Below are 12,533 nucleotides of genomic sequence, written 5' to 3' on the forward strand. Positions count from 1 at the left end.
CACGTTCTCCTGAAGAACCACAAGCCACCGTCTATTGGTCCTGAACTTGCAGTTAGAAGACTTGTTCAGGAGCTCTCAGTGTTTATCCGTGTGTGTCTGTGTGTGTCTGTGTGACTGTGTGTGTGACTGTGTGTGTGTCTGTGTGTGAAACGAGTACATAATAGTGTTACAGACGCAGGAGGTTTCGGAAGGTCTTGAGGAGTTGGCGGGTTTCTAGTCAGACAAGAGGGGAGGTTGGTTGTGTGTCTGTGTGTGTGTGTGTGTGTGTGTGCATATATGTGTGTGTAACCAAGGCTCGTTTGACCTCGGCCATCACTGCTAAAATCCATCCATCCATCGGTCCATCCCACTGCACCATCTCCCTTCCTGCCTCCACTCACCCATCGAACACGTGATATTTCCCTTCATCTCTTCACATACATGTCTTTATGTCCATTCATCTAAAGCATTCATCAGTTTGTCCACTCGTCCATTTCCATTGAATCATCAAGAAGTGTTTAACCCTTTAACCTCTTATTCACTGTCCTGGATTCTGTCCCACAGGACCGGCTCTGAAGTGTGACTCTCTCCACTGGTGAGTTTACAGAACATGAACCTCGTGTGGTTCTGAGTCCAGTGGGTGAAGTCTTCTTGAGCCTTTGAGAAGCGACACTTTTTAAATCCTCAGTTTCCTGCTTTCCTCCCAGTTCAGTGTCTTATTCTCTACTGGCCCCTTTCCTCTGTTCCCTCCAGTTTCAGCTGCTGGTGGGTGTGAGCCGGGGAGCTCAGAGATCTGCTTTGTCTTTAAACCTTCTTATGAGTCGGTTATGAGGAGTGATGAGCCATGACCCGAATGCAGAGAACAGAGGATCAGAGCGGAGAGGAAGGGAAGTGAAGAAGAGGAGGAGAGAACCTGATTCTTCATTCTGCTCCTCCATCAGATCTTTACTGTCCTGGTAACCTGAAGGTTTTTATGTTCCCAACACAAACAAACAGAACGGGGGGGCATCAGGCCTGAGGACTCAGTGGTGGTGAGAACACGCAGCAGCAGAATGAAACTGCTGAGTCATGTGTTTCTTCAGGACAACGATGACAAGGCACTTTCCTCTCTACACGTGTTTCACTCAGTGATTTAAACGTCTACTGGACCTGTTTGGATTCATCTTCAGATCCTGATCCGTCAGCTCCAGAAGTCTCAGTGTGTCTGAGGACATCTACAGAACCTTCACCACTTGACGTGTGTATTGCTAAAGGGCCGGGGAAGTGAAGGGTCGGATTTGGACAAATTGTTAAATACAAATAATTGATATTATCATTACAGATTGTCTGTCTGGTATTTTCAGCTGCCAACCGTTTCCTGACTGATTTGTTATTTAAAACCTAAAATACCCCCCCCCCCCCATCCTCTGTCAGCACCTTGTTGCCCGTGAGGATCCCGCTGCTAAGCCTGTGTGTGTCTGTGTGTGTGTGTGCTGTGTGTGTGTGCCGTGTGTGTGTGCCGTGGATAAACGGAGGGAATAAGTTTGTGTGTGTTTAATTTAATGATGCATAGAGTCATGCAGATAAAGAGCAAGCAGAGAGAACGAGTGATAAAGCGATAGAGCGAGCGAGCGAGAGAACGAGAGGTGATGCTGCCCACTCAGCGTCATGGTAACAGTTTCCCTGACAGCCGGAGCGACGACATGATGGAAGCTGCTGGAGAACCCCCCCCCCCCTCCCCCCCCCTCTCTTCCTCTGCCTTTCTCCCTCTCTCTTCCTCCCTCTCCCCCCCCCCCCCCCCTCTGGTTATCTTTCCTGTCCTCCTGGGGAGTAAACCTCGGATTTACAGAAGCCCCCCCCCCCAATCCCCTCATCCCCTCCCACTCCTCGTAATAATGGGTAGTTGCCAAGGTCACCAGTCCTCCCGTCCAATCAGGAGCCTTCTGAGGGCTCTTTGTGATTTGACCTCCATGTTGCTCTGGGCGGCGGCCGCTCTCTCTCTGCTGGCGTGGAACTCAGGTCACCAACTCACATCGGCCATTAGTGATACCTGAAGTCGAGGAGCTGATCCCAGGGTGGAGGGGGGGATCTATCTCCACCAGAAACACACACACAGTTCAAACACACACAGAACACACACAGTTAGAAAACAAACACACACACACACACAGTTAGAACACGTCAAAAACAACACAAAATCCTGCCAGGTTTGTCGCTTACCTTCCAGACCACGTTGTGTACGATGATGTGTATCTCTTCTAGATCAGCAGATCTGCGCTTCCTCTCTGTATCTTTATCAAGAAGTCAGATGATTATCGTCCAATTAGCCGAGGTCGTTATCGAGCCTCACGGGCTCAGGACTCTATTGATGCAACCACATGGTCACATGGTCACATTCAGCCAATAGATGCAAACTGCTCTGGATACATTTTACTGATCAAAACAAATCTACCACAAAGACACATTTTACATAATTAGAGAAAATAGAGGTTCAGGTTATTGAATTGTGCATAAAATCAATACAGTGCGACCTCGGCCAATAATCACACTGATCAAAACAGAGCAGAGATCAATACACTGGGCTCAGTTCAGTTATTAATATCAAACCTGTATTAATGAAGGAGCTCAGACACAACCTTGATTTTAACTGTGCAGACCATAAAACATGTACATGTATTTTTAAAGGTATTGTCTCATATGGCTCTTGATACAGAAGATGACTGACAGTGAAGGGACACGTTATCGGAAGGAGAGTGATGACATCACACAAACCAGAGAAGACGGGTTCATGGTCAGTGACTTAAGGGAAAATATTATGTTCACTAACCTGCGAAATGAAGGGATCCAAACCAGTACACAGGTATTTACTGGTAATATCTGATAAACTGGTCTAAACACATGAATATGTTTTAACAGGGCTGGTACTCTGTGAAGTTAAAGAGATATTCTGCTTTCACAGCCACCTGCCCTCTGGGATCTGACGGTTCAAGCTGGTAATTTATTACAATAATATAATATATATATATTTGGTTGGTTAAGAACGGGTTTTATAGGAGCTCTGCACTTTGGATTATTTGATCAAAGGCTGTTTCATTATCTCTCTTCTTAGATATGACTTGTCAATACCACATAATTCCTCAATCATTTATATTCTGAACCGTACTCTTACCACGGTGCCATTTTTCTTCATATAAACAATTAATAATAAGTTATACACTGGGAAAGTCCAGTGTGCAGTGCTGGATGTTTAAATCTTCCTCATCTGCTCCAGCTTCTCGTTCCTGACCCCGAAGCCGATTCACCACAAAACAAACCTGAAAGAAAGTGCCCTGAACAGAGAGCGTTAATCTGCCCTCTGTAACGTCTCTGTTGATTACACTGGTGTTTCTCAACCGACTGGATAATCTTTCACACATGAGCGCTTTAATTTAATTGCATTATTTCAGCATCTCCCTATTATGCTGTTGTATTAGCAGTGTGTGATTGTGCTCATTCATTTCCCTGCTCCTGTTCCCAAGTGGTAGTCACAAGCTTGACCTTGGGCGGGGGGGGGGGGGGGGGGGTGCACTTTGCTTCAGAGGATTAACGACGTGTTGGCTTTGCTGGATTTTAAATGTTGGGTTAATTCTGTGTCACATAGAGTCGACACCAGTGGATACTTCAGCTGCTGAAGTGGAGACGAAATTCAAATATTTATTTAAAGACTAAATGTCCCAGATTATTACAATTCACACAGAATTGTCTTTTATGTCATTAGATCTGTGCCATGTCTCTTCTGAGTGTGATATCTCCACTCCCTCTCCTGGTGAGGTCAGAACGCATCACAGGTTTTACAGAAAAGGTCAAATATGTTGATCTAACGTGTAAAACAGATTTCAGAATAAGTCTCTGTAAAGCTGCAGTGACCTCTGACCCTGTATCCTGTGTCATAGGTTCAAAGACTGGATCTGAAGATGGACGTCACACTTTCACTTCCTGTTGTGCAGAATGAAGCTGCACATCCCAGACACAGGCGCCGCCATCTTGTGCCTCTAAGTCGTTTCTTCTTCTCCTCCATGTGACTTGTGTCATGTGACCAAAGTGTTTTTTAATAACAATGCTTTGTATCAACAGGGTTTCTCTCCACTTCAATAATTAAAGGTTGCATGAAGTTTTTCCAATATTCAAATTTTTGTGAAAATATTGACATCATAGTTGTAGAATAGAAATAAAGAGATGTGTGTTTCACTGTGTTACAGAGCAACTTTAAATCTGATCCTCACTTTGGAAAAGTCACAGTCGAATAAGGAAACTACAGACACACACTCACACAGACACCATTTCCACACAATACACACACTTTGTTCTCTCCTCAACACACAATTACTCACTTACACACACACACACACACACACACACTCACACTCACACACTGACAGACACACATATAATGTACAGCCAACTCTCTGTGCCTGTGATAATGAGCTACACTTTCTCTCTGTCATGTTCACTTATATCTCTCGTCACCACCAGTCCCACAGTGTGTGTGTGTGTGTGTGTGTGTGTGTGTGTGTGTGCGTGTGTGTGTGTGTGAGTGTGTCTCTCTCTCTCTTTCTATAGTAATGAGAAACTGTTTTGGACCAGTACCATCATTGTGAGGACATTTCAACTGGACGTCACAATTCAAAGGGCTGTTTGTGGGTTAAGACTTGGATCTAGGGTTAGGGTTAGGATTAGGTAAAGGTTCAGGTTAGGCAATAGGTTGTGATGGTTAAGGTTAGGGTAAGAGGCTGGGGAATGCATTATGTCAATGAGTGTCCTCACAACTATAGAGAGACCAGTGTCCTCGTCTCATTCTGCACAAACGTCCAACTTGATTCTTCCGCCTCCTCCTCCAGTGAAACACAGAGTTGATCCTCTGAAGCAGAAGCTGATCAGGGAAGTGAAGCTCTGTTGGTTGTTGTTGATTTTCAAGAACTGTAGTGAAATATATCACACAAGAGAAAAATTAGGAAACAAAGCCGATCTTACACTGAACTATTCTATAGTTTAATAATGATACAGATTTATTCATAATTGTCATGCGTCAAACGTGATTTGAAGATTCTTTTATATTTCAAGGTCAATCTATCGGATCCTTAGGAGAAACAAGAACCTCCTCATCAGTGGAGACTAATTAGAGATGAAGAGGGGGACAGAGGACAGACGGAATGAAAGGACAAATTATGCAGAACAGAAAAGAAGAAATGACAAAACAGATAAAAGCAATAATGACAGAGGAAGCGTCTCACTCCATTTATTAACAAGAGAAATTAATAGAATTCACTTTGTCCCCAGCTCTGAATGTTTTGACCTGACAGAGATTCCTCTTTGATTTCTGCAGAAACAAAGTCATTAAAGATCGTTTGTGTGTTCTTCACTGAAGTGTCCAACAACCAGTGAAGTTGTGTTGTTTCTTTTGTTGACTTGTGTGTTGACATTATCCCAAATTAACTCTAACTATTGACATTCTCTTTTTGAGGACACTTTCGTTTTTCATCGCTGGAGAAACGTTCTCACCAAACCTTTCTAATAATCATGAAACTGATTCCAACAACTGACCAATCACACGGCTTCGTGCACAGGTTGTGTGGATGTGTGTCCACGTCTTTCACTTTGTCCTCTCTGCTTGTTTGTCTCTCTCTTGTTGTCCTGCTGGTGATTGACAGCTGACTGCCAGACTTGTTTATATATATTCTATCTGCCAACTTCTTCCTCTTGCCCACCTACCATCTGTCCTCCTCCTCTTCCTCTTCTCTCGGAGACCAGTAACCATGTGATTCCTGACTAATGCTCTCATGCACCAATCTGTGCTGATGATCTCACTTCATTTTCAGCTGCTGATCATTGTCCCACATTGTGAAACAGTAATGAAGATGTTTAAGTGTCGAGCTGGAACTGTGCAGCAGGAGTTCTGGAAACCACTGGGGGAGGAAGGACGGAGCAAAGTGGATTCTATGAGATTCCTCGTTGTGGCAGATCTGCAGTTCACTGAAGAGCTTTCACTTTCACAACGTGCTCCCTCTTGTTGCCACCGGCAGGACGAGGCCTGAAGCTCCTGCAGCACAGGGAGGATGGAGAAGAAGGTTCTTCATTCACAATGTTTCTGATGACCTGCGGGAGGAAGCCAGAGAACCTGATCCACCAGGGATTCGAACCAGGAACCTTCTTGCGTCTTATTCCTGAAAAACAAAAGGTTTATGTTGTGGACGTTAATGATTCAAGCTTTTCATTGTCATTAAATTATGATACAAACCTAGCATCACTTTTACAAATGAATCCCAAATGAATTCAGAATCATAAAGTACATATTTCAATATTGGAATATATTATACTTCCCTTTCCTTTGCATGTTGTGTAACTAAAATCAAATCTCCCATAATTCACCTTGGGGAGATGCAGTTAACTCCTCTGCACATGTTGTTCATGAGTAAACACTTGAAATGTCAATATTCAAGAAGCATAACACAACTGCTCTCCCTGGATGAGGAGACAAATCAACCTCCTGGAACAGCTTCTCCAACTTCTGCTGCGTATCACAACACACCAGAGCACAGGGGACATATCAATCCTTTTATTTGTCTCTATATTGGACAGAAATGTAGAGACAGAGACAGACTTACAGATGTGACGTTGTCCTGATCTGTACTTTTATTTCACAAGGAAACATTTCACCAGCAGCAACATATCTCTGCTGATCTCTTTCTTCTGCTGATATAATAAAACTGAAGACACTTGTTGATCTCTCAGTCCAAGAAAGATTAAACAGACGACTGGACCTGAGGCAAACGGTCAAACTGAGATAAGACCCAGAGTGAGATTTAATACAAAATCAATGCAAAGGTCAAAGGTCAATCTCTCAAAGAAACTTCGACAAAAACTCAACAGATGGATAAATGTAGACAGATGTTTTTAACCTGTGTGTGTGTGTGTGTGTGTTTGTGTGTGTGTGTGTGTGTGTGTGTGTATGAAGCTGCTCGGTGCTGCAGTGACTCCACGTCGCCTCTTGTGTCGAGAGCAGCGACAGAAACATCACAACATGTCAGATGAATCATGGACGGGCTCCTCGGCTCCTCGGCTCCTCGGCTCCTCGGCTCCTCTGCTCCTCGGCATAGACTCTTATGCACAATATTGGATGTGGACACGGACGAGGCCTTCAGGTTAGAACACACAAAGTGGGGGAGGGGCAAGATGACACTAACATTCCAATGATCCATCCTCAGCTCGCCTGGTGAGAAACACCCCTTACAATATAATATAATATAACATAACATAACATAACATAACATAACATAACATAACATAACATAATATAACATAATATAATATAATATAACATAATATAATATAATATAATATAACATAATATAAAATAATATAATATAATATAATATAATATAATATAGTATAATATAATATAATATAACATAACATAATATAATATAATATAAAATAATATAATATAATATAATATAATATAATATAATATAATATAGTATAATATAATATGATATAATATAATATAATATAATATAATATAATATAACATAACATAACATAACATAACATAACATAATATAACATAATATAATATAATATAATATAGTATAATATAATATAATATAATATAATATAATATAATATAATATAATATAATATAACATAACATAACATAACATAACATAACATAATATAACATAATATAATATAATAATATTATATATTAAAAGAATTTTCCACGTTCTGCAAAGATGAAACGTCGACAGTGACCTGAGCAGCGTCTTCTCCTCGACCTGCTCAAGCTGTGTCTCTGAGGTTTGTCTCAGGAAGGACGAGGGACAGGTCGTCTCTGAGTGTTGCCACTGGGAAACAACACTCACACAAAACCGGTTGACAACATCAATACAATTCTTTGTGTTGTTTTCTTTCTTCTTTAATTTACAAGCACACATGGATTCAGACTGAAGCTGGTGAGGACACACACACACACAGACACACACCCACACACACACAGACACACACACAGACACACACACAAATGACAGCCTCCCATGTTCATCTTGACGTTCTTCATACATTCATACTGTGTTTAATGAATATTTATTAAAACAAACATTGTCTCGAATTATTCGTTTGCTGTGGTCCAACTCCTCCTCGTCACTTTCAGAGGCCTGTCTGCATCTGACAGACCAGCTGGAAGTGAAGTCCTAACACACACACACACACGCATACGCACACACACACACACACAGACACACAGACACACACCTCCATGCTCACACCATGGGAAACACACCAGGCGCTCTGTGATGCTGCAAACACCACGTCTCATCTAAATGAGCCATAGGGGAGAACACTGCCAACTGTCATCTGAGAACAAGTGCACGTGAACACACACTTTCATTACACACACTTTCATTACACACACACTAGCAGCAGGTACATGTGTGTTTCATGTCTTCAAGCTCCCTAGACAGTTTGAAATAGAAATGCACTTTTCTAAATTGTGATATATAATTGATTTTTTTTATTGGCCTTCAATGACGAGTCTGCATGGATGTGTGTGTGTGTCTGTTTGTGTGCACGTTTCCCTGCTTCTCTGTGTGGGTTCGTTCATGTGAGTCTGTGTGCAAGGAGTGATCAGCCAGACTGGAGACTATTCATTAAGAGAGATATTACTGCCAACGTCTGTCAGGCAATTAATATTGGATTATGTGACTGAAGAAGAGGAGTCTGAGGAGGAGGATGAAGAAGAGGAGTCTGAAGAATAGGAGTCTGAAGAATAGGAGTCTGAGGAGGAGTCTGAAGAAGAGGAGTCTGAGAAGGAGTCTGAAGAAGAGGAGTCTGAAGATGAGGAGTCTGAAGAAGAAAAAGAGTCTGAAGAAGAGGAGTCTGAAGAAGAAGAAGAGTGTGAAGAAGAAGAGTCTGAAGAAGAAGAAGAGTCTGAAGATGAGGACTCTGAGGAGGAGTCTGAAGAAGAAGAGTCTGAAGAAGAAGAAGAGTCTGAAGAAGAGGAGTCTGAGGAGGAGGATGAAGAAGAGGAGTCTGAAGAAGAGGAGTCTGAAGAATAGGAGTCTGAGGAGGAGTCTGAAGAAGAGGAGTCTGAGAAGGAGTCTGAGGAAGAGGAGTCTGAAGATGAGGAGTCTGAAGAAGAAAAAGAGTCTGAAGAAGAAGAGTCTGAAGAATAGGAGTCTGAGGAGGAGTCTGAAGAAGAGGAGTCTGAAGATGAGGAGTCTGAAGAAGAGGAGTCTGAGAAGGAGTCTGAAGAAGAGGAGTCTGAAGATGAGGAGTCTGAAGAAGAAAAAGAGTCTGAAGAAGAAGAGTCTGAAGAAGAAGAAGAGTCTGAAGAAGAGGAGTCTGAAGAAGAAGAAGAGTGTGAAGAAGAAGAGTCTGAAGAAGAAGAAGAGCCTGAAGATGAGGACTCTGAGGAGGAGTCTGAAGAAGAAGAAGAGTCTGAAGAAGAAGAGTCTGAAGAAGAGTAGTCTGAAGATGAGGAGTCTGAAGAAGAAGAATAGTCTGTAGAAGAGGAGTCTGAAGAAGAAGAAGAGTGTGAAGAAGAGGAGTCTGAAGAAGAAGAAGAGTCTGAAGAAGAGGAATCTGAAGAAGAAGAAGAGTCTGAAGAATAGGAGTCTGAGGAGGAGTCTGAAGAAGAGGAGTCTGAGAAGGAGTCTGAAGAAGAGTAGTCTGAAGATGAGGAGTCTGAAGAAGAAGAAGAGTCTGAAGAAGAGGAGTCTGAAGAAGAAGAAGAGTGTGAAGAAGAGGAGTCTGAAGAAGAAGAAGAGTCTGAAGAAGAGGAGTCTGAAGAAGAAGAAGAGTCTGAAGAATAGGAGTCTGAGGAGGAGTCTGAAGAAGAGGAGTCTGAGAAGGAGTCTGAAGAAGAGTAGTCTGAAGATGAGGAGTCTGAAGAAGAAGAAGAGTCTGAAGAAGAGGAGTCTGAAGAAGAAGAAGAGTCTGAAGAAGAAGAGTCTGAAGAAGAAGAAGAGTCTGAAGATGAGGAGTCTGAGAAGGAGTCTGAAGAAGAGGAGTCTGAAGATGAGGAGTCTGAAGAAGAAAAAGAGTCTGAAGAAGAGGAGTCTGAAGAAGAAGAAGAGTGTGAAGAAGAAGAGTCTGAAGAAGAAGAAGAGTCTGAAGATGAGGAGTCTGAGGAGGAGTCTGAAGAAGAGTCTGAATTTAATCTGAAACCTTCATCACTTCAAATCTCTTTATTTACTGCTGGGTTTTGTTGACCTGCTGCGTTTGGAGGAATTTCCCCGAGTGAAGCTTCATTCAGCAGAAACACGATGAAGGACGTCCGTCCTCATGAGACAAACTGAGTCTCTCTGAAGGACAAAAGGACAAGTTCACATGAGAACCAGATCTTTGACAGGTTCTGGAGGCGCAGCCCTCAGCACTGAGGGGGAGTGACAGACTCACCAGATGCAACCAGGCGTCCTTACGACTGCACACACGCACACACACACACACACACACACACACACACACACACAGACACACACACTAACTGGAGGTGATTAGGGTCAGTGACAGGGTGCAAGCAGAGCCCTTTCTGGTTCTTCCTTCATCTCTCTCTCTCTCCCTCCCTCTGTCCTCCACCGTCACCCTGAGGTGTGGGGCCGGTGACAGGGGCCCCTGAGGGCCCGGAGCCTGTCGCACACTGACAGCTGACTGATGACAGCCGCTCCCAGAGGCCCCAACACACTCAAACACACACCATTACACATGCTCTATCTTTTCCACTCCTTGTTCTTTGTGCTGTCACCTTTATCTTCCTCCTCTGCCGGTTTGTCCTGATTCTCCTCCTTCTACTTTATCTCTTGCTCCTTCTCTCTCTTGCTCCACTTGCTCCTTCTCTCTCTTGCTCCACTTGCTCCTTCTCTCTCTTGCTCCACTTGCTCCTTCTCTCTCTTGCTCCACTTGCTCCTTCTCTCTGCCTCTGTTCCTCAGACGTAAAGTGCTGAGCTGGGCGGTTCTTCCAGCCTCGGCTCCTCTCTGAGCTCCGGGCCCTGAGGCGCTGGAGGTTTGGGACAGAGGGCGTCTCTGTCGGGGGGGTGATGTTGTAACAGGCCTGTAGGAAGTTTATTAATCTTCTTAAAGTTTTATAAACATGTTGAGGCTAATTTGTAGTTTCCACACTTCAGCACTTGTTCACTTATGAAAGGTCCTGGGTCCTGTAGAATCTTAAAGACAACTGAAGTCAGATGATAAACAAACATGTACTGGGAAAAGGTCTGGAAACACACAACAGCTGGTTCATCCAGTAAAAGACCAAACTGGTCAGAATGGTTCCAGGTCTGGATGTAAATATTAAAATCCTCAGAGTTAGTGACCTTCTGATCTCTCTTCTTCTGCACTTCTCCCTGGATGGATCATGAATTATTGATGGTTTGCTATCTTTACTCAAGGACTGTCAAAACAGATATTGATGTCCTATAATATAACGTGTGTGTGCGTGTGTTTGTGTGTGTGTGTGTCTGTGTGTGTGAGTGCACTTAAACAGCCACAAATGCACAGACATCCAACCAGCCATTGATTCATGTGGAGCAGCAGTTTGAAGCTGTGTATGAATCAGAGTATAACTCACATCCAGCATCGATAACAATGAACTTATGAAGCTTTGCATCAAACGCTCGCTGCTCCTCTCTCTTCATTCATTATTAAACCATTTCAAATGATTCCACTGCTTCCTGCTGTTTAAAGACAAATCATCTGTTGTGCGTTTGTCCACATGGGACGGGAGTCGAGACAGAACCCGCTGGACTCCGACCGAGGCTGATGAGCGGATACAGGATTTATTTTGACCTTGTTTAATTTCTGTTTTTACATTTTCACTGTTTTCCCAAGAAATGATTAACTGATGATGATGAATAACTGAGGGACTGATAACAATGAGTTGTGTCACGGTGGGTGTGGCTTGATTTAAGGGCACTGGTCCTCAGAGGTGGGCTGAGGAGGGAGATCAGCTGAGAGCAGAGAAGACACACACACACACACACAGACACACACACACACACACACACACACACACACACACACACACACACACACACAGGGAGAGAGCTGCTCTGAGCATCAGAGGAACTGGGCAGATTGATGTTTGCGTTCCTGAATATATTTCTCTTTATTGATTTCTGTTAAACGAATGAGGCCTGCGAGCGCCTGGTGGGGGGGGGGGGGGGGGGGGCCCAGTCTCCATCATGAAAAACTGTTCTTTAGCCAATTATTATTGAAGGACTCTAATTATGATTTGTAGTTTCATGAGAAGGCTTATTTATTTACTTATTCATTATAATGAATTGAATCTATATTAATTCCCATTATTCTAATTCCCCAGGAATAAAACATGGATCAGTCAGGATTGGACGACTGATCTCTAATACAATACAATACCACTCTGCGTCTAACATGACGACTCGATTGATCCACACGGAGTTGAATTCTGAGACCTGGTTCAGCCTGGTGAAAGAACCTGGTACTAAAGAACGTGGAGACGCATGAAAGTCACTGTCACGTGCACCACATTCTGATTGACAGGAGAACAGACTGCAGCTGAAGCTAAG

The 12,533-nt window shown here is 43.2% G+C and overlaps 1 protein-coding gene across 1 annotated transcript in view; it reads right to left on the reverse strand.

Annotated features, from left to right (window-relative positions):
- The window catches only part of LOC133966542 (basement membrane-specific heparan sulfate proteoglycan core protein-like), a 298,590-nt gene that overhangs the window by 123,554 nt on the left and 162,503 nt on the right, over window positions 1–12,533 (reverse strand). The window lies entirely within an intron of this gene.

Source organism: Platichthys flesus, chromosome 12, assembly GCF_949316205.1.
Source record: "Platichthys flesus chromosome 12, fPlaFle2.1, whole genome shotgun sequence".
NCBI lineage: Eukaryota > Metazoa > Chordata > Actinopteri > Pleuronectiformes > Pleuronectidae > Platichthys > Platichthys flesus.